The sequence below is a fragment of the Triticum aestivum genome, unplaced genomic scaffold, assembly GCF_018294505.1.
Source record: "Triticum aestivum cultivar Chinese Spring unplaced genomic scaffold, IWGSC CS RefSeq v2.1 scaffold165026, whole genome shotgun sequence".
In the NCBI taxonomy this organism is placed as follows: Eukaryota; Viridiplantae; Streptophyta; class Magnoliopsida; order Poales; family Poaceae; genus Triticum; species Triticum aestivum.
Genome location: NW_025305872.1, coordinates 1 through 765, shown reverse-complemented (window position 1 = coordinate 765; position 765 = coordinate 1). Strand labels below are relative to the sequence as shown.

At 50.5% G+C, this 765-nt stretch overlaps 1 non-coding gene across 1 annotated transcript; it reads left to right on the top strand.

The window, feature by feature from the left end:
• The first annotated feature begins 303 nt into the window (after positions 1-303).
• Positions 304-422, top strand: LOC123179550 (5S ribosomal RNA). Its single transcript, XR_006490447.1, has one exon. It is a non-coding gene; the product is annotated as a 5S ribosomal RNA (ribosomal RNA).
• Positions 423-765: the final 343 nt, after the last annotated feature.

The window sequence follows — 765 nt, the reverse complement described above, 5'->3', positions numbered from 1 at the left end:
CCCTTTTTAATTTTTTTGCACCGCGTGCAAAACAAAACGCACGAGCGCGACGTATGTTTAGCACGTTTTATTATTTTGCACGTTTGCGGTAAGTTTTAGCTCGCTGCTCATTATTCACGCGTCTAGCGGCGGCAAGCGTGTTCTGAAAGGGGTCGAAACCATGGTAAATAGGCACTGGTGCAGTTGAACCGTGGTAAAACTCGTCTCCGTAGTTGAGCGGGAGCGGCCAAAGGAATGTGCAATCGTGTGTGTAGTGGAGCTGGGAGGGGCAAGCACAAGGGACGAAGACGGGGGTAACATGTCGGATGCGATCATACCAGCACTAAAGCACCGGATCCCATCAGAACTCCGAAGTTAAGCGTGCTTGGGCGAGAGTAGTACTAGGATGGGTGACCTCCTGGGAAGTCCTCGTGTTGCATTCCCTTTTTAATTTTTTTGCACCAAGTGCAAAACAAAACGCACGAGCGCGACGTATGTTTAGCACGTTTTATTATTTTGCACGTTTGCGGTAAGTTTTAGCTCGCTGCTCATTATTCACGCGTCTAGCGGCGGCAAGCGTGTTCTGAAAGGGGTCGAAACCATGGTAAATAGGCACTGGTGCAGTTGAACCGTGGTAAAACTCGTCTCCGTAGTTGAGCGGGAGCAGCCAAAGGAATGTGCAATCGTGTGTGTAGTGGAGCTGGGAGGGGCAAGCATAAGGGACGAAGACGGGGGTAACATGTCGGATGCGATCATACCAGCACTAAAGCACCGGATCCCATCAGA